Source organism: Meriones unguiculatus, chromosome 8, assembly GCF_030254825.1.
Source record: "Meriones unguiculatus strain TT.TT164.6M chromosome 8, Bangor_MerUng_6.1, whole genome shotgun sequence".
Lineage (NCBI taxonomy): Eukaryota > Metazoa > Chordata > Mammalia > Rodentia > Muridae > Meriones > Meriones unguiculatus.
In genome coordinates this window covers 46,480,540-46,502,097 of record NC_083356.1, presented here as the reverse complement: position 1 = coordinate 46,502,097, position 21,558 = coordinate 46,480,540, and the positions used below count along the sequence as shown (strand labels likewise).

The 21,558-nt window shown below is 38.6% G+C and overlaps 1 pseudogene; it reads left to right on the top strand.

The window, feature by feature from the left end:
• Positions 1 to 1,723: 1,723 nt before the first annotated feature.
• Positions 1,724 to 1,929, top strand: LOC132656164 (U4 spliceosomal RNA; annotated as a pseudogene).
• Positions 1,930 to 21,558: the final 19,629 nt, after the last annotated feature.

Here is a 21,558-nt window from a genome sequence, read left to right as displayed (position 1 = left end):
GAAGTGGGTGGATAGTTGGGGTAACAGGAGTGGTGGGCTCTGCTGCAGATGCAGGGCTACAGCTTCCATCTGTGGATATGGGGGAGACATCAGTGCTGAAGGTCTCCCGCTCTCTGAACTTCTCTGCTCACTCTGGATATCGACCCCCGTTATCCCGGGATTAGCATTTCCTTATTGATATCTCTCTCTTCTCCTCCGCTCTCCCTCCCTCTATCCCTTCCTCACTCTTTCTCCTATCCCTCCCCCTCTTTCTTTCTCTCTTTCCTCTTCCTCCCTTTCTGCCTCTATCTTTCTGTATCCTCATCTAACAATGCACTGCTTTCACCATAAATATTGACTTTGACTAACCATATAAGTGACTGAGAGTGATTTGCCTTATGGAACAAGTTGATGAGAGAATAGGTGATTTTTTTTCCAAAGAATTGTGTTGGTAATTTGATGGGAATTGCATTGAATCTGTAGCTTGCTTTTGGCAAAATGGCCATTTTTACTATGTTAATCCTGCTGAGCCATGTGCATGGGAGATCTTTCCATCTTCGGATATCTTATTCTATCTCTTTCTTCAGAGACTTGAAGTTTTTTTAATACAAGTCTTTGACTTGCTTGGTTAAAGTACACCAAGGTACTTTATTACTTTTGTGGCTATTGTGAAGGATGTTGTTTCCCTAATTTCTTTCTCAGCCCATTTGTATACAGGAGGGCTACTGAATTTTAAATTAATTTATTTTTATTAGTTACAATTTTTTTGTTAATTTTTATTAATTACAGTTTATTCACTTTGTTTCCCAGCTGTAGTCCCCCATCCTCATCCCCTCCCATTCCCACCATCTCTCCTTTATCTCCTCCCATGTCTCTCTCCAAGTCCACTGATAGGGCAGGTCCTCTTTCCCTTCCCTCTGACCCTAGTTTATCAGGTCTCATCAGGACTGGATGCAATGTCTTCCTTTGTGCTTGGTAAGGCTGCTCCCCCCTCAGTGGGAGGTGATCAAAGAGCCAGTCACAGAGTTCATGTCAGAGACAGTCCCTGTTCCCCTTACTAAGGACCTCACTTGAAGACTGAGCTGCCATGGGCTACATCTGTGCAGGGGTTCTAGGTTTTCTGCATGCATGGTCCTTGGTTGGAGTATCAGTCTCAGAAAAGACCCTTGAGCACATATTTTTTGGTTCTGTTGTTCTTGTGGAGTTCCAGACCATTGCAGGTCTTTCTATCTCCCTTTCTTTCATAAGATTCCCTGATCTCTGCCCAAAGTTTGGTTATGAGTCTCAGCATCTGCTTTGATACCCTGCTAGGTAAGGTCTTTCAGAGGCCCTCTGTGGTAGGCTTCTGTCCTTTTCCATGTTTTCCCCCTCATCTGATGTCTACCCCGCTTGCCCTTCTGAATGAGGATTGAGCATCTTTTCCAGGGTCCTCCTTCTTGCTTAGCTTCTTTAGGTGTACAGATTTTAGTATGTTTATCTAATCTTACATGTCTAATATCCACTTATATATACCCTGTGTGTCTTTCTACTTCTGGGATACCTCACTTAGGATAATCTTTTATAGTTACCACCATTTGCCTGCAAATGTCATGATTTGCTTGTTTTTAATTGCTGAGTAGTATTCCATTGTGTAAATATACCACAAATTCTGTATCCATTCCTCAGTTGAGGGACATCTGAGCTGTTTCCAGATTATGGCTATTACGAATAAAGCTTCTACAAGCATGATTGATCAAATGTCCTTAGCTTTGCACAGTGGCAGTATCATAGTCAATGAGGTTTATCCAAGGAGCGATTATTGGTAATTGAAAACTTTTCCTTTGATCTCTTTTAATTGTCTTATTGCTCTAGCAAGGACTTCAGGAACTACGCAGGAATTGCAGTGCATTTACATAATGGAATACTACTCAGCACTTGAAAATAAGGAAATCATGAAATTTTCAGGCAAAAGATCATCCTGAGTGAGGTATCCCAGAAGCAGAAAAACACGCAGAGTTTAGGAGCACTGGTTATACAATTCGCACAAACACATGGCTGTTCATAACCATCTACAATGAGATCTGGTGCCCTCTTCTGGTGTTTGTACATGATAAATAAATAAATCTTTTTTTTTTTTTTAAAGAAAGTCTAGCTGAAAAACATGTGTAAAGTACTTTTTTCCTTAAATGAACATAATCATGTTGCTGGTATGTATGTATGTGTGTATGAAATGCGTCAATATATCTAAAAACGTTAACAATGCCTATTCTGTGGTGAATGAAAAAACAAAAGCTGTCATTAATAGAAATATCAGAATTTTACCTTTGGGTTATGTTCTGAATTTTACCTTTGTGTCATGTTTACAATTTCTAGGCAACTGTATATGCTTTCATGCATTTGCTGAACAAAGGGATATTTCCCCTGACATATCTTAGGTTCCTATTATCCTCCTCCAGCTGCCATAGCGTGTTTTAGAATGTTACTAAATTAATCCAAACATAATTATTTGATGAGATAATTAGAATTCGGATAATAGAATGGCACAGTTATTCTAGGATATTTAATTTATACATCAAAAGAGAAGTTCCATGAAGCCACACTGGAACTAATTTAAATTGTAGACATCTTGATAATCTTCTTAGGAATTGGTCACTGTACTGGGCAGACAGCAAAGATCAGCAAGAGCAATTGATAATATCTGAATACTAATGTGCTTGTTCCTGCTCATAAGCTTGTAGATGGATGCTCTAACACAAGAAATGCCAATAAAAGCTTTTTAGGATAAAAAAAAAAACCATTAGCACCCAGGAGCTAGGGATGAAGCTTAGTTGGTATAACACTTAGCTATCATAAATGAAACTCAGGGTCTCTTCCCTAGCACCATATAAAAACGGGCATGGAAGCAAACACCTGTAAACCCCAGAAGTAAGATAACCAGGAGTTCAGGGACACCATCAGTAACATGGTGAGTCTGAGTCTCGTCACCTGGTCTCACAAAAGAAGAGAGGGTTAGCATCTTCCTTTTGCAAAAGTAAAGAAGCCTAGAATGATAAAAGAACCGACCCAAGGTTATATAGGCATAAGAGGCAAGACTGAACCTAAGCTTCAGCTATTCTCAATCAATCCATGGTAAGAATCTCTCTTTCAGGTGAAAATTTATCCCTGAGCATCTACTCTCTAAGTAAAATCAACTCACAACAGGCTAAGGAACTCAGGTGATTCAGGTCACATATGAAGTATTATCTGAAATATTCAGTAGGCTTTCTGCTTCACTTTTCCTGAGTACTTCCTCAATTATACTAGGAAGTTTCTTGACTTAGTGGGTTTTCCCCTTATTTGCTCACAACACTGCTATGATTCACTCAGCAAGTGGTTTCAATGGTGAGGGAAAGTACCAGCATTTCGTTGTGTTTACTCACTCACTGGACCTCTACAGCAGTCACATGTTGTAATCCCACGAAAGCAAGCATTTGATGGTAGTTAGAACAACACTGGAATTGGCCCCTGGAGAGGAACTGTATAACCCCTCGGCTTCCTCTAGGTTCTCTGGTACAGTTCTGCAAACATTGCAGCAAGCTTTCTGCATGGACTTTGAGTATTCTTTGGTGGCTTGGAAAGAACAAGAGAAAATGGACTTATCATAGCAGCAAACAAACCAACAGACCACAGTGATTCACACCAGCTGTGTGCAGTGGCATTCCTCTGAAGACTCTTACCGTCAAGAATCCAGGGAGGAAGACTGAGCTGGGGACTTCCTCTAGCTCGTGATAGGATTTGATATTGCCCAACAATAGAGAGTGCAGATAAGGTTGTTTGCAGTATGACATTTCGCTGGATTCTGGTTTCAGTAATATTGAGCTATTGTTACCTTTTCCTAGGGGATCTTTATTTGACTAATATATTCACATCTGCTAGCTGCTGGGAAGAAACAGAAAGAAAAAGGAAAGGTGGGTGAGTGTTGGGGGATATAAAGAGAGAGAGGAAGATGAAAGGGTTATGATACAAATATATGGGGTGGTAGTGGGAGAGGTCTAACATACAGAGGAAAGCTAAAGCCTGAGAGAGGACATTGAGAACCTAGGGGAAGAATATTATTTATACATAGGTACAAAGCTTTCACAAATAAGGTAGCTAATAGCACAGGGCAAGTCCTCTTTTAACTTACCATTCTCTAATTGACTTGCTCATGAATATTGCTTCCATTCATATTGTCATTCTCTATTTAGCACTAACTGTCTTCCAGGTATAAAACAAGGCAATTCACCAAATAGAAAAAAAGAGGAAGGAAATTTTGTACCTAGTTAAAGTTTACAATGTACTAAGGGACACATAGAACATAAGTAAGAATGTTCGTTACCTGTTTTTAGAGGGAAGGTGCATTCACAGTGGCTTAGAACCACTAAACATATGCTCTGGGTCCTCAGTACAGTAAAAGATGAAGATACAGGAACAGCTGAGGTTTCTCCACTTTACTTACTGTTAATGGGATTTCCTCCAATGTCACATCCCTTCCCAGAGCTTGGGGGAAACCTACAAAGAGTGCCCAGGCCTCATAGATATGTGTAATCTCTTTGGTGAATATGGACATGCCCCCGTTGTTATGAAGAATATTAGTAGCCAGAGATAACTTTATTTTGCTTTCTATGTGCCAAATATCATAACAGTCAATTTTGTGATCATGACAATGTTGTAAGGACTTTTTAATTGTTGTCTTATGAATAAGGAGTTTAATGCAGAGAAAGCTGATTTATTTTCAAGGACACATACATGGCTGACTTGATTATACATGTAATCTGGTTAGTTATGCTTCTGGAAACTTTTGACTCCTTGACATAAGTGAGTAGAGCTGCTTATTTGAAAAGCTCTGAAAGCAGAGGAATCTGGAGGGCCTTGTAGGATGTCAGCCACCAGGAAGAAAATCAGAAGCTTATGCCATCCTGGGTAAGAGGTGGTTCTTTGGTTTTGGGGGGAGAGGAAAAGTCAAACAAGATAGGCCTCAATGACTGTAAGTGGTGGACTGGAATACATGTATAGTAATACTGACTGGAGATGTCATCTTTTCGGTGATCCAAGACACTGAGTGTGTTACTCATGGTCTCATTTTGAACAAGGCATGGTGGCATTCTGGGAAACTAAGATGTTCTTACTGTGTGTGAAAAGGCACCATTCTCTGATCATGCTCATGTCCAAAACCAACATTGGCATTAACTGAACAAGAAAACAATAATCATTTTTGTTGAGGGGATAAGTTCAGGCAGATAGTTTTGTTTTGTTTGTGGGAAACTATTATAAAATGGAACTAGTTTCCAAACACAGGTTACACTATGTAATTATGCAGATAAACATGGTTGACAAAGTTAGAACTTCGTGAACCTTGGCAAAGAGTAGAGAAAAGAATATTATAGTCATTTATTGGGAAGGACAGGATTCTGACCAAAGGAGAAATGTTTTCCTGATGACAGACAGACTGTGCTGTTTCAAGAAGCCTGTGTGTGGTGCTGACAGTGTCTATCCAGCTAAAGATGATGTTCATACTGGCTTCCAACATGAGAACAAGGAGGTCCCAAAGAGGATATTTTATATTTGGCTTTAAAATAGATGATTGTTCAAGGTTCCTGAATAAACTGCATTGAAAAAAAAATGAAAGTGTATGATATAGATTATTTGGTACTTTCTACTAATAAAGCAATTCATTATACAATCAAAAAATATTTCTGTCATTTCACATGGAAAGGAAGCATATATGCAGGTTCAAAATAGAAGCCTGACTCTGAGTCTCCGACAGAAGGTATTTGGATCTATTTTTTTTAAGTGGGGCCATATTCTTGAGCACATAAGGCCCCCTTTTTTCTTGTATTTCTCCCGACATCTTTAGTCAAGTGAGTTGTAGAGAGTTTACTCTAGGTTGCCTTTGTTTTATGTGGGATAATTTTGTCCTCATCTGATCCCCATAGTCATGCTCTCAGTCATTTTGTATACTTTCGGGAGCTGACCTGTGTTACACAAGTAAGAACATTTTATAGATACAGTGCCCAATGCCTCCGTGAGGGCCAACCTGAGAAGTTGTGAGGATGAGAAATAGATCCGAGATGAGTGTTAAATAGAAGACTCCACTCATAAATGTTATACATAACTTTGTAAACAATGTACTACCAAGTTGAGAAACGATGTACTTTACTTTTAAATGTTTTTGTTGCAAAATTAATGCCTGGTAATTATTGAACAGACAGTATAGAGCCATAAAAAGAAATGAAACTTTCTTTCCTTTCTTAACTTCTAATGTCAAGCTTGTTCAGAAGCAGCCATCATAAAGAAGTAATATGTATTATTTTAGATTCTTTTAGTATATTTAGACTATATATAATTAGACTATATATATTTTAGTATATTTAGACTATATATAATATGTATATTATTGTTCAGCTCACACATTTGAATCGTATTATACCTTGCTTTTTATTATTTTTTATTCACTTTACATTCTTGTTGTAGCCCCATCCATCCTTTCCCCCTAGTCTTACTCTACTTCCTTCTCTTACCCCCTCTTCTTTTGCTCAGAAAAGGGGAGCTCCCTTTTCCATCTACCCCAGCTCATCAAGTTGCATCAGGACTGAGCCTATACTCTCTCCCTGTGGACTGGCAAGGCAGTCCCGACAGGGAAAAGTTATCAAAAAGCTGGCAAGTGAATCTCTGTCAGAGGCAGTCCCCACTTCCCTCACTAGAGGACCCACGTGAAACATAAGCTGCCCATCTGCTACATCATTTTAGGGGCCTAGGTCCAGTACATGTATAGTTCTTGGTTGATGCTTCAGTCTCAGCAAGCCTGTCTTGGCCCTAGTTAGTTGGCTTTGTTGGTCTTCTTGTGGAGCTCCCGTCACCTCCACATTCTTTTCTCTTTCCTCCTACTTTTCCATAAGACTCCCTATGCATCGCCCAGTGTTTGGCTGTGAGTATCAGCATCTGTCTTGAGGTGCTGCTGGTTAGAACCTCTCAGAGGACAAGTCTGTCAGACTCCTGTCTGCAAGCTTAGTAGAGTATCATCGGTCATAGTATCAGTGGTTGGTATACTCCAATAAGATGGGTCTTTGGTTGGGCCAGGCATTGCCTGGGCATTCTCTCAATCTAGCTCTTAAGAATACTCCTTTCCTAACAGCTATATGGTGTTTACATTTGCTAATACATGCATTGTGATCAAAACAATGCATGCTTATCATAGATTTAGTTTATGTAGTTTATGGGTGTAGGAAGCTTGTCTCCATTGATCTTTAGCTTAGTGCCTTCAAGGCCAAAGTCAAGTTGTTGGCTACAGTCCACACCTGGATCTTACCTTGTTGGCCTGGGGAAGAATCCACAGCTATATTTCCTTAAGTTGTTATCAGGGTCTAGATACTTTGGTTGTAGGAAGGAGATATTGTTTCTTAGCTGGCTGTCAGCCAGGATCTGATGTCAAGGTTTCCAAGCAGCCTGCACTACTGTTCTATGGGTAATTCCACTTGCAAGCTAGTAGTGGGGTGTTGAACGTTTTCATGCTTCAGTTTTCCTCATGTACCTTTCAGATGAAGAAAGCTCATTGGTTTGAAAGTCAGACTAGTTTGAACGTTTGGCTAGAGTATGTCCTTGAGTATGCTTTTAAAACTAACTGTTTCAGGTTTAGTGGCTCACTCTTGTAACCCGACTGTTTAGGAGGCTGAGGCAGGAATATTGCTACAGGCTTGAAGCTATTTTTATATACTACCCAGTGAGTGACTATATAGCTAGACATGGCTACTATAATGAAAGACTCGGCCTCCCAAAAAAGCAAAAGCAAAAACATAAAAAGAACGAATACTGTAAATACAAGAACAATAATGTAAATGCAAAGTGAGCTTCTTTTAACTGAGAGGTGCCATTTTATAAATCTGCAAATTACATCTCAATTGCACTTTTAATTAATTCTCTCACAGATATATCACATCTAATTTTATGTGGCAAACTGTCTTACAGTCCACAGGCAAGTTTAGTCCATTTTCCAAACCACTGGAAATGTCCAATTCTGTTCTAAAGCACAAATGCAACATCACTTTTCTAAAAAGATTTATTTTGCAAAATGGATTACTTTTGCTATTTTCATAGCTCAGTAAAGCTCAAGCAGTGAGCTATAAGACAAGCCCCTACAGAATGCAAAAAAAAAAAAAAAAAAAAAATTCCATCTTGGAGCTGTTTTTATCATGTTTTTAGTATCTTTAACTTCAACTTTAAAAATAGATGATTGACATTACATTGAGATAACATGTATGGGATATATTTCTCCTTGGCCAGAGTGAAAGGGTTTCTCTCATGAGTCCATGAAATTCTATTTTTCAACTTCATAAATTAATGTGCAAAAGGAAAACAGGTTCCTGAAGGGATGATGGTACTAAGGCAATTGCTGTTGTTTCAAAGGACCTGAGTTTAGTTCTCAGCATTCAATTCAGGCTGCACACAGACATCTGTGACTCCTACTATAGAGGGTTCAAACCCTTTTATGACCTCTACAGACATCCAACCACACATGTAATACAATTTTATAGACATACACATGCACACACACGCACGCACACACACACACACACACAAATGAACTTTCAAGTTGTGGCCTTGAACTCAGAAAACTCTCTTTAGTTTGTCTCTCCTAGTTTAAATAGAAAAATTAGAGTTGAGGAAAGAAACTCTGGTTGGATTTTCTACCATGACAGTTGATAAGGGACAGAAGAATCAGGTCAGTCTCCTTGTCCTTGTTTTCTTACTTGTAAAGCAAATGTAACATGTACTTCAATCAAACATTCTCAAGATTAAGTGAGGTAATATACATATTGAAATCTGTGGCTAGCACTTAGTTCAGGAAATATTTGTGATGGTGATGATGATAGTGAAATGTAGAAAAAGAACCATGGTTTCTCAGTTACAGTCAACTCACAGTTGTCTAAGATGATAGAAAAGACTTTTGCAAGAAGTGAGGTCTTTAACAAACCACAAATTTTATTTGCGAATATTAAAATTTTTGTCTTTTATTATAAAACTAATAAATGACTCAAATAATATAAATGTGTATAAGGCAGAATTATAATCTTCCACTTTCTGGGTCCAAATTTTAGTGATTATTTTTTATATTTTTATAAGTAAGTCTATGTCTGTGTATGTAATATAAAAACAAAATTGTAAGTGGATCACATTATGTGTGTTACTGTAAGTACTGATTCTGTATAACTGTATATCTTTATCATTTCATGCCATTACATCTAACATTCTTTATAAAAGCTTGTGCATGAATGTTTGTAGAAATGTTGATCACAACTGGCCAAAATGAGGAAACCATGCCATTATCTGTAATTAGTAAATGTGCAAGCAAAGTCTGGTATACCTATACAACAAAATACTATTCAGGCATGGGTGGTAATAGAGTGCTGTTGCATGCTGCAATAAAATGATCTTGAATACATGCTAAGGGAAAGAAGCCAGTCAGTTAAAGCCACAGAAACTATAGCTCCATGTACTGTGAGAGATGCAAATCCACAGCCACAGAAATCAGATGTGTGGTTGCCAAAGGCTAGAGGAAAGGAGAAATTGGATGTAACTGCTAACGACCCCAAGCAGGATTTTACAGGGTGAGAAATGTGCCGAAATTAGATAGTGGTGATGGTTGCAAAACTTCCCAAATATCCTTTGAAAATCGCAGAGTTAAGACAATTTTTGAACATTTTTATTGAGTCAAGGTTTCACTGTGTATCCTTGGCTGACCTGGAGCTCACTCTGCTGTGTGAACGAGGCTAGCATCAGTTCACCGGACGTCTGCTTACTTCTTGCGTTGAGCGCTGGTGTGGAAGGTGTGCGTCACCAACCTTGCCGAGTTGTGCAGTTTTAAAGCGTCAAGTATGTGGTTTATCAATCAGGTCGCAATGAAGTTTCTCTTCAGGAAATCAAGGGCGTCGATTCGGGTCTATTAGAGTAGAACACTGTTACAAGCTTTGCCTCATTGATGACTCAGATTCTCCTAGGTGGGGACCCCAAGGAAACGGGCCACACAGCGCGCTGCGGTTTCCCACAGTGAGTGTTAGTACTCTCTGATGGTCTTGTCCTCTTCTGTTCCAGGCCAGTCACTCTGTGTCCTACTACAGTCACCATCCACCTGGCTACTCGGGATCATGAGATATGGCCAGTAAAAGCTGCACGTTACTTTCATCCCAGTCTGTGTCTGCTCCTCCTGGGAAGTTATTTACCTTAATCAGAATTTGAATTGAAATCTAAACAAAACATAAGGAAATTGTCGGTTGTATAAAGAGTAATGTTCGTAGCCTGGTCCTTCTAAATTACAGGACATTTCAAGAATGGGTAATCCTTTATGAAAGTGGCTACTCTACTATGGTCAATCATCTTTTAGTTTTAAATACTACTTTTCTATATTAAATACAATAGTTTGTTTAGAACAATACAGTTTACATATTAAAAAACTGTAACAGAGGAACAGATACTGTTTTAAAGGCAGGAAAAAGAAACATTTCGGGTTACAAATAGTTCTGTAACATGAACTTGATGATCAATAGCTTTCCCACCTTCCATGTGGAGAAGTTCAGTCTCTCAATCATCCTAACATCCTAACATCCAAATAATCAAACCCTGACATTGTTAAGACAACACTTCACTTAAAAGTGGTTCAGGATCATAGGCATTCTTGAAGCCCAATCAGTTCTTACCATTAAAAGTTCATAGGGACGAAAGTGTGAGAACCTGACCACTGTTCTAGTTTGGGGCCCAGGGTGCAGTGATTCTGTGTTCCCTTCCTTGTATTAATGGGCTTTCCGTGCCTCTTTTCCCTTGGCCTGCAGTTTGGAATTACGAAGCAGCTAACATCTTCTCTGGATCCAGCACATCCCATAATTAGCTGTGTTCTCTCCACAGTGTATGACTCAACCCCATGTGGTTCTTTTATATCAAAGGAAGGGTGGCCAGATTTTTTTAAAAACCACAATACTTGAGAGTGTAGTGGCAGAGGGCTGCACAGCCAACGTGCACCGGGTCTTTTTGAAAAGCAACCTCACCCCAAACAAGGAAGCAAACAAACTAAACCAGACCTTGCAATTTATTTATTTATTTATTTATTTGGCGAAAAGAAAGGAATCTTCTTGGAGATGTTTCCAAGCAGGGCATCATTTAAAAAGAAAAGCATGATCTTTTTTTTTTTTTTCTTTTTTTTCTGGAAGAACAAAAATAGAAATATGTGAATTAGAGCTTTGAGGTCAACCTTGATCAAGAAGAGGACTTCCTGATCTCTAACCAGAGGCTCACAGTTATTATTTAGCTGAGCAAAGACAATGAGCATAATGTCACACACAAGGATTCGGAGACCTAAGCCTTTGCCTTTCCTCTGCTGCTCATTATCTAAAGCTTTCTGAGCATCAATAAATTAATCTCCTGCCATCATTTATGCAAAAGCCCTAGTATGAGTGAGAAATAAATCATATACTATTAGATCACTGAAAATTAGGTAATTTCACTCTCCCTTTTACATATACATGTTATCCAATATCTACTCCTGAAGAAGCCTGGCAAACAAGGATGCTCTTTGTCTGCCATGAAAACTTGCTTAGTAAAACCGCAGGCACATCCCTTATTACATGAGCAATGCATCCCAGCATGGAGAACATTTGATTTGCTAGACTACCCTAGAGAAAACCAGCCATGTTTACTGCAGAAAGCACTTAGAATGACAGGAGTTTACTCTGCTGTATAAGGAAACTGATTTTCTTATTTCTCATTTGAGGAAGGACAGAGGAAAGGAAGAGCGATGAGGAGACAGCAATATGATGAGATTGTTATCGTGTGATTTGTAAAGAGACCCTAACCTCCAAAATTGAGTTTCATCAAAAACGCATAAGTGCCAGTATATGGAAGTGTACTCAGGATAAGCAGCTAAACAGGGAAATTGGGACGAGAATATGCTTTACACTAGTATTTATTCTGAATGTAGCAGAATTGGATAAGGGAATGAGGAGGTTGAGAGAGTAAGAGAGATAAGAGAAAATGCACCTTGGAGACTGACAAAAATAGTTGAAGAGGGTTTGGTTCCTGCTTTAGAATTGGGCTGCAGATCAAAGTAACTCATAAAAATATGAGTTCTTTTAGTCTCACATTTTCTTTGACCTCTTCACTGAGATTAAAAGTTATGTATAAACTAAACTGGCTAACTTTTTTTTCTCCACTGGCAATTTTGTGGTTATATAGTAGGAATGTTTATAATTACACAAACCCTGTTACCTTTGAGGAGCTTAGAGCTGGTATTCAAAGATAAAATGTAAAATCGTGCCCCTGGGTCTGAATCCAATGCCTGTAATTGATTTCCCGAGAAGACTTCCATGTGTGTGCTTTTACACAGCCTCATGCTTCAGTATCATCTAAGGATTGTGTCTGGCTGATCACTAGCCCAGGCAGCTGTTGGCACAGGTGATTGATGATGTATACTTAGGAGCGAAAGAGAATGGGAGATCCCTTCCAATTCCATGGGAAATATTCTTTGGTCATCAAAATAGACACAGCTCACCCAGGATGCAAATTGTAAGGAAGACGGTGGTGTGTGTGTGCGCGCGTGCGTGTGTGTGTGTGTGTATGTGTGTTCGTGTGCGTGCACGCACATGCGTTGTGTTGTATGTGTGTTTGTTCATGCACACATACACAAAATGGAATGTAGTAGAAATCCAGGGCAATGATTGAACTTAATACAGCTTGAAGACACAAAACAGTTCCAAATTTATTCTTATGTTTTAAGTAGAGGGACACATACTTTCTAGTTTCTCTTGACTTTAGCTATCTGGTATGTTACTTGAAAAGGGTAAAGAAAAATGATCAAAGAATAGTAAGGAACTGCCATCAAGCATTGAACACTTACTATGTTCTCCTCAAATTTTATCAGGTATATTACATGGAATATCTTAATATCATTTTTGAGATTTATTAATTTTATTTTCTGTATCTTGTGATTTTGTCTGCATTATTGAATGTGCACTGCATGCCTTCCTGGTCCCTGAAGAGGTGAGAAGAGAGCATTGAATCTGGGGTTATGGGTGGTTGCGAGCCACCTTGTAAGTACTAGAAATGGAATCTAAAAGAGCAACAATGCCCTTCACTGACAACCCAACTCTTCAGCTACCACAGCTAAATATGTTTAAGTGCAATGAATGATTTTCCAAAAGTTCAAGAATTAAGAGGTTATTTCCAAGTACCCACCATTTCAACAGTCTCCTTCCATCACAACACTGTACACTATGAAGAATCTAGTCATATCATTTGCCTTTATTTCATCTTATTAATTTCAAAATATTCTACCATTAACTTATTTAAATCATTGCTTCAGTATGCAACAGTCTAATTTTGAATGTGATAAATTTAAATAACCTCTTTTATACATCAGAGAAGTTGCTTGAGACAGCTGCTAAAATATGTATCTATGAAAAAGCTCTTGGTTCTACAAAACTCGGTGTCTCTTAAAATGTATTCAGTTTCATGATTCTCAAAAGTCCTAACTAAACAGATTAAATTGGAAAATAGTACCGCCCTGACAAAATAGATCAGAAATTTCCACACTTTAACTTCTTTTGGGAGCCTTAAGATTGTATTTGAATATTTCAAAACTCTCACTAGAATTTTAGCAAAATATATGCTCTAAATGAAATAGTCTTGAATGACTAGCCTTTAAATACCCAAGACGTCTCACAAGGTCTCATTTCCATGGCTCTTTATGGCTAAAATACTGGACCACAAAATAACCAGAAACAAAGTGGCGATAACTTGTCTTAAGTCAATAAATTAGAAGAAGAAAAAAATGATTGCAATTAACATTGCACCAAATTAAAAGATGGGAGTTTGCTTTACTGGCTCATGACCATGCAGTGAAATTAAGTCCAGCTTAACTCCCTTCAATGGTGGCGATACAATATTATTATCAAATCAAGAGTTGTGGGTAAGGTGTCATAGACTGTTTAAGGAGCCTGAGGATTAACGAGATTTAGAGCATTCCATTGAGACAACTCAGTTGGCTCTGAGTTCAGCTCTTTTCACTGCATTTGACTGTTTCAGTATTGAAATTAGTCCTGAAGTTCGAGATGACTTTTTTTGTAACTAAAAGATTTATTTATTTATTTATTGGCATTAATTTTTCTAATTTATTTTTAAATTTATTACAATTTATTCACTTTGTATCTCAGCTGTAGCCCCCTCCTTTTTCCCCTCCCAATTCTACCCTCCCTCCCTCTTCTCCTTCCATGTCCCTCAATTGAGGAATGGATATAGAAATTGTGGTACATTTACAGAATGAATCAACTACTTGGCAATTAAAAACAAGGAATTCATGAACTCTGCAGGCAAATGGTGGGAACTAGAAAAGATCATCCCGAGTGAGGTAACCCAGAAGCGGAAAGACACACATGGTATATACTCACTTATAAGTGGATATTAGGCATATAGGATAAACATACTAAAATCGAGATAACTTCTCAACAGGAGCCATGCACAAAGTTCAGTCCGCAGAGGTCTCAGGAGTAGCGACTGCTGCATGTAGGAGCTAGTCAGAGAACCTTGCTCCTGAAACCCCATCCCTACCCCTGCATCTCAGAGCGCTGCCTTAAGTGCCAAGCCTCCGTGTCATCATATGCATTTTCCTCCAAGGACGAAAGAAAATTGTGCCATTTCAAATTGACTTCTTTACATTCCTGATGGTGAAACAATATTGAGTTTTATGCTTTCTGTCAGATATATGGCAGAAGATGAAAACGGTGAGCTTTAGATTCATGCACTAATTTTCTTTGCTGAATCAGTTTTCTGTTATCAGTGCTAAGAAAATTAAGCCTGTATAGGGCAGCTGCTCAGCAGAGTCACTGACATTCACAGCCTTTCCAGGAGGAGGGGGAACAGAGGAGCCTGGAAACAGATATTAGGCATTCCAATAGCAAAGCAGCGATCTTTCATGAGCTGCCCTGGAGCAAAGTGAAAAGAGTGCTGAGTTAATTTTTTAATGTCTTTTTAATTAAAAGTGTCAAGCTAGAGTCCCCAAGTGTCAAAGAGGACCAAATGCTGTTTTTATCTTAGGAATGAAAGCTAATTCAAGGAGCCATTTATTCCATTTATTTTTCTGGCCTTTTTTTTTCTTGGTCCCCTTATTTCTAGCTTTCTTATCTGAGGTACATTTCAAGGTGAATCTACTGTGAAGTTTGCATTTGAGGTCATCTTTGAATGAAGAATCGATATTCATTTATATCACTCAACTATGCCCACAAGAATTGTGAGGAGTAGCACAAAATGGCCATGGTATCCAACAGTTAATATTTATTTCTCATACCACATCTGGGTCTCCCCTACTAGGAGTTTGGCTCACTTGGAAGAGCTTAACTGGAGCAGCTACTTAACAGTAGCTTTTGACTGAGGATCTCTTGTCTGTGGCCTGAGCATGTTCTTATCATTAAGATATAACAGAAATCAAGAGAACCAATAAAAAAAAAAGGTTTACATTGCTCAGACTCAGGGTTGATATGGATGGCATGCTATGCTTTATTCTATTAAGCTGTGCGAATAAACTCAAGCTCTGAAGGAAAGGAAGTGTGCCCTGCCTCTTTCATGAGAGGTGCCGATAACTCATATAGTGTAGGGGGCACGGAAGAAGACGTGAAGAGCTGGGTTATCACCAGGACCTACATCATTGACCACACTGCCTTTTTACTTTCTTGGATTTTGATTCAGATTGCTCACCTTCTATCTCCTACAAGAATGAGCGTTTTGATATAAATACAGTGATGGGTATTGCTGCCTGGCGTGTTTCACTTATGCTAAAATGGGTTCTACTTAATATGTTGAGCTCCAATTTGTTCCTAATCTATTTTCTTGCTCATAGTTAATGTAGCATTATAAAAAAACATGTCATGCTAATGACAAAATCATTTAGATTGCCCAATATTATAGATTTTCCCCTTTCCTGATAATATAGCCTTTCAGAGGAGGTCAGCCATGTTGAAGAGAGGTGCTGAATGCAAATAACTATGAATAATTCAAATACAAGATTGAATCGATTGAGAGGCAAGTTTGGGAATAAGGACCTCAGAAACACTCTCATGGGTTACAAATATTAAAATTCTGTTTATAAAGAAGTTTCCTTATATATTTTATTATGAGCCTTCTATAAATCATAATTGAACTGCTTATTGGTTCCTCCATAAGCCCCCAAACTTATTAAAAATTAGGAATATATGTGACTAGATTGAGAACCATGCACCATCAATGCTCAAACACTCAGGTCAATGTTTCCGGTTGTCTATCCCTTCCCCAGAATCTCTCCCTAAGAAGAGAAGCACAGGAGTGCAGCCCTGAGCCATCAAGAGCAGTAACCCCCTCTGATCTTGCCTCTTGCCACAACACAAGCAGTAGCGGTTGGCTTCAGGCAGCAGAAATCCTGTTGTGTTGTTTTGCTTAATCTTTCAGATTATATAAAGAAATTCTTCAGTTTTCTACTTGAACCACCATATGAAAAGTAAAATGTTTATCAGAAATTTGGAACGTGACAGGTGGACATTAAAATAGGCATTAGGGGTTAAGATTCAAAGGGCCCTTGGACCATTCTCCCACATCCTATAAATTTTTACCCTTAAAAAGTTTTTATTTTTTTTAGCTAAAATTTTAATCTACCAGTTTATTTCTTCCCTCCCTTCATACATTCATTTATAAAAAAAATGGAAAAAAAATCAAAACCTCAATGACCAAACCTTAGCCTGTAGGAGGGCAGATGATTATATCATCTTTGGCTAGCTTTGTTTCATCTTCCTAGTCTCATGTGGGGCTATTGTCCTGTCTTTTGCAGACAAAAGTCTCATTAATAATGATGGCTTACCAAATGGGCAATTTTTCCTTAGGATAGATTTTGTTCCCTTCCTAGAGTTATTGCTCATGGGATTACTGAAAGGATTAAATGAATTAACACATGCAAGCCTCTTAAAAGACTGCCAGGCTCACAGTATATCATCACTAATATTATTTTGCCTATAGCATCTGCATCACTTTATTGCACCTTCTTTTAGGTTATTTGTCTTTTTCTTGACAAATAAAGCTTTTGGAGACACTTAGAAAGTTTCATGGCAAATAATAGGTCCTAACTAAGTATTTACTAATGGAATATGTCTGTTGACTATTTATATGTGTCAATAAAAGGACAAAGTAACAATTACCTAATGCTACCCCGGAGAAAGGTCAACATCTTTGAGAAGAGACATATTCATATATCATAAAACACAGACATGGGAGAAATATATAGTATGATAATATAGAAGCAGGGTAAATTTTGGGTTGAGGTTTTTGTGAGTGGGTTGGTGTTCCCCTTCCTCTGCTAGGGGACTAGTCTAGTTAGAGGGTGTCTTCTTCAGTCTCTAGGAGTCTCTGCTTGAGTCCCCCTCATATCCTCAGAGGATCCTACTCTGACTTAGGTCTCCGGCTTGTCGCAGAGATGCTACCACCCTCAATTCTTTTCTCTACAGGCCTTCTGTACTCTTACCCCTGCTTTCCCCAGGACTGATCTTCACCCTCATAGCTCTCTGGGCCCTCTCTCCTACCTCGTTCCCTCTCCAACCACTATCTCTGTCCCTTCCAAGTGAGATTTATGCATCCTCTCCTGGATCTTCCTTGTTTCTTATCTTCTTTGGGTCTGTGCCTCACAGTCTGTTTATCCTGTACTATATCAGTAAAATATACTTACAAGTGGATACATACCATGTGTGGTCCTTCTGGGTCTGGGTTAGCTCATTCAGGATGACCATTTCTAGTTCCATCCATTTGCCCACAAATTTCATGATTTCTTTGTTTTTAATAGCTGAATAGTATTCCATTGTGTAAATGTGCCAGAGTTTTTTTTTTTTTTTTTTTTTTTAATCATTCTTTGGTTGAGGGACATCTAGGTTGCTTCCAGATTCTGGCTATTATGAGTAAAGCTGCTATGAACATAGTTGAGCAAGTGTCCTTGTTGAACAGTGGAGTGTCTCTTGGGTATATGCTCAGGAGCAGTATAGCTGGGTCTTAAGGTAAAGCTATTCCCAATTTTCTAAGTGTCAGATTGATTTCCAAAGTGGTTGTCCGAGTTCACACCCCCATCAGCAATGGAGGAGTGTTCCCTTCTCTCCACACAGTTGCCATCCTATGCTGTCACTTGAAATTTTGTTCTTAGCCATTCTGACAGGTGTGAGATGGAATCTCAGAGACGTTTTGATTTGTATTTTCATGATGACAAAAGACACTGAGGATTTAAGTGCTTCTCGGACATTCAAGATTCCTCTGTTGAGAGTTCTTTGTTCAGTTCTTTGCCGCATTTTTAAATTGGGTTATTTTGATAATTGATGTTTGGTTTCCTGAATCCATTATATATTTTGGATATTAGTCCTTTCTCATAGGTAAGGTTGGTGAAGATCTTTTCCCAACATGTAGACTGTCATTTCATTCTATTGACAGTGTCCTTTGCCTTACAGAAGCTTTTCAGTTTCAAGAGGTCCCATTTATTAATTGTTGATCTTAGAGCCTGTGCTGTTGCTGTTCTGTTTAGGAAGTTGTCTCCTGTGCCAATGAGTTCAATGTTCTTTCTCACTTTTTCTTCCAACAGATTTAGTGTGTTTCGTTTTATGTTGATGTCTTTGATCCACTTGGACTTTACTTTTGTGCAGAGTGATAAAATGGACCCATTTGCATTTTCTACATGTAGACATCCAGTTAGATCAGTACTATTTGTTATTTTTTTTCCATTATGTGGTTTTGGATTCTTTGTAAAAAATCAAGTGTCCATAGGTGTCTGGGTTTATTTCTGTGTCTTTTATTTGATTCCATTGATCAAGCAGTCTATTTCTATGCCAGTACCATACAGTTTTTAGTGCTATTGTTCTGTAGGATAGTTTGAAGTCAGGAATGGAGATATCTCCAGAAGTTCAGAACTGAGACATGATTTTGGTGGATTTTTTTCTTTGATGTGTATGAGGTGCCCTTCCCAATCTCTTTTGATTAACTTTGGTTAAAAATCTCTTTTGTTAAATAAGAGAATAGGTACTCCAGCTTGCTTCATGTGTCTGTTTGCTTGGAAAACCATTTTTCCAGCCATTTATTGTGAGGTAATGACTATCATTATTGCTGAGCTGTTTCTTGTGTGCAACAGAATTATGGGTCCCATTTATTCTTCAATTCTGTCAGCCTGTGTCTTTTTATTGGGGAGTTGATGCCATTGACGTTCAGAAGTATAATGACAAGTGGTTGGTAATTCCTGTTACTTTGTGTTGGTGATGGCGGAGTGTGTGTGTGTGTGTGTGTGTGTGTGTGTGTGTGTCTGATTACTTTCTTTTTGGTTTTACTGATATGGTGTTATTTATTTCCTGTGTTTTCCTGGGTGTAGTTAGCCTCTTTATGTATGTCCAAGAACATATTCACACCAAAGGCCAATCTATATTCAATGACTGATCAAGCTTGGAGATAAAGGCCTCTCAGACTTTCTAGAGGACAGACAACTTTGAATAGCTACTCATCTCTAGAACTCAGTTTCAACATGGATCATTGCACTTTTTACCAGATAACCACAGCTTTTCATATATCTCTTTTTTTCTCCACTCAGGAAGTTTGAGTAGTTCAACATTAATACTAGAGGAGGTGAAGCAGGTGGAAGATGTAAGAAAAGGGGTGAATAATCTAGAATCTGGAGCTGGAGAATGTCCACACTGAACAGGGCATCTTGTCTCAGCAAGTGGTGTTACTCCTGCAGTAGCAACTCCACAGCACCATCAAGAACAGTAGTTCCAGTGCAGGTAAACAGCGGGCTCAGCTTGGTTTGGTTGCATGTGGGGAGAGCTAAGATAGTCACACCATACTAAAACACCACTGTTAGACACCTATGGTGTGGTTCCTGTCTTAGTCAAGGTTTTTATGTTTGTTTGTTTGTTGTCTTTTTCTTCCAGTTTGGGGATTGAGTGTAGGGCATCACACATTCAAGACTCTACCACAGAATCACAGTCTTGCCCAGTCAAAGCATAGGTATTAGGTTAATGAAATACTTCAGAGAAAAGCACACCAGACACCTGAGAGAATGCGAGCATCTTCAGTGCCAAAGCTATCCTCGGAAACTGGCTATTCATGTAGTGCGATTTTGTTTAAGAAAAATCCTAAACTAGATGTACTATCTCTAAAAGGTTATAGGCAGTGACTATTGTGGTCGCCACTGTACCTCCAGGACCTGGCATAGGACCTATGACAAGCACTGATGTTCAGTCATTTTACTAAATCAAAGAAACTAAATATTATGAGTCTATAGCTTAACTCATAAAAAAAAAATAGAAGGTCTGTGCACACGGAGCAGGCTGCCTCAAAACTTAATCAAAACCTTGTCACTGGAGGGCCCAGATGTAGGAGAATAACTTTATCTATGCAAGGAATATTACAAGGTCAAATTTCTGCTGTGGATAGGATGTTGTTTTTCAAATGCTCTTTCAACTTTAAGACTCTGCAGGCGAGAATGTGACTATTCCTTGTGAAAGGAGTTGCCAGAAGGCATGGTGGCCTCAGCCCAGAGAAGTCTTGAATTTCCTACTTTTATGAATTCCCACGGGTATTAAAAAAAAAAAAACTTGAGTGAAGATAAATTATTCAACTCAAAATGTCAATGACTAATATGCTAATTATTTTCTGCACTCAATGCTGGCCTCTTGGTGAAACTATGACATCTATAGGCCCTCTAGACACTGTGGTGGTAAAGGGTTGTAGATCTTAACCTGCCCTCTATTTTCAATTACTGCCACTTCAAGCCAGTATTAAAGAAGTAAATCTTTTGTCTTGGGATTCAGGAGAGTGCAATAGATGCAGAAATTACAGTTCAACTATGGGACAAGCATGTAGCACAGAACAATGTAATTTTTAGGCTCATAAATCATAATATAGCCTGGGAAATTGAAAAAAGCAAGCAACAAGTATATGAAGAAAAATGTATGTGCATATGAAAACTTAAAAATATTGACATTAAAAGCACATTTGTGAATTAAAATTCTATCATGGAATTATTTTTAGAGACTCCTATGCATTCTGGGTATCCCCCTTTGAGCACCAAAAGATATTCTCATCTTTGGTGGCACAGAAGGTAAGATTTTATAGCACGTGACCCATTGCATTTATTAAGTCAAACAAACCTGTGACTCAGGGTCAAAGAAGATGTGTAGGAAATCGATGTGTTATGCTGCCGGACCTATTAAAACAAGTCAAACTTTGGTTTGTGATTACAGTGCTTCAATGTGAATAGATTTATCGATGCTTGGCATTAGTAATACTTGTCTCCTCGGCTAATATTTCAAAGTCCTCCTTGGCATGACACTCTGCCTAGGTGGACTGAATGTCATGCCTATTTGATCAGATTAATGGATAGTGATGGACCTCCTCATTTGAAAGATGTGTCATAATGAACTAGATGGATGTCTGAAATTACTGCAAGTAATGATGAGGCCTGGAGGAATTTCTGGATGCACACACCATTTAATAGACAGAGGGTAAAATGTAACCTGGGAAACTGTGTTACCACACAGGTGGAAAGGACATGGTTTAGGG